Here is a 512-nt window from a genome sequence, read left to right as displayed (position 1 = left end):
CACGCCGGCCCGCGCAGAGCGCAGACAGGAGTGTGGGCGTCAGTCTAACTACTCCTTTAAAAATTTTTGGTTGGGAATTCATCTCTCTGACTCTCTCTCGCTCTTTTGCTCACAGAAGACTACCTGGTTGATATACTCGTGCGTGGGGGTGCCGACGGCTGCTGTAACAGCCTACTCGGAAGAAGTCAAAATGTGCAGAGGGTACGAACGGCTGTCGTAATAGCTAAGAAGAATGTAACCTAACTCGTGAAAAGGTGCGATATAATATGCATCATTTAAACGTTTGATTCGCATATGAACACAACGATAATAAACAATATTACGTGTACAATCAATTCTATAAAATAAAGCGCACCAACCTTTGCAGCTAATGCTATAAAACAATAAATACCCCTCAACCAACGCTAGCTACACCAGCGCCGCTGCGTAGACAGATGCCGAAACTATTTCCCAACCGTACCCTCCACACGCGCAGGCCTACCGGCAGCAGTCTACAACCGAGAGAGAGAGAG

The sequence above is a fragment of the Priapulus caudatus genome, unplaced genomic scaffold, assembly GCF_000485595.1.
Source record: "Priapulus caudatus unplaced genomic scaffold, Priapulus_caudatus-5.0.1 Scaffold2391, whole genome shotgun sequence".
Lineage (NCBI taxonomy): Eukaryota > Metazoa > Priapulida > Priapulimorpha > Priapulimorphida > Priapulidae > Priapulus > Priapulus caudatus.
The sequence above is the reverse complement of the archived record's forward strand: the minus strand, read 5'-3'. Positions refer to the sequence as shown.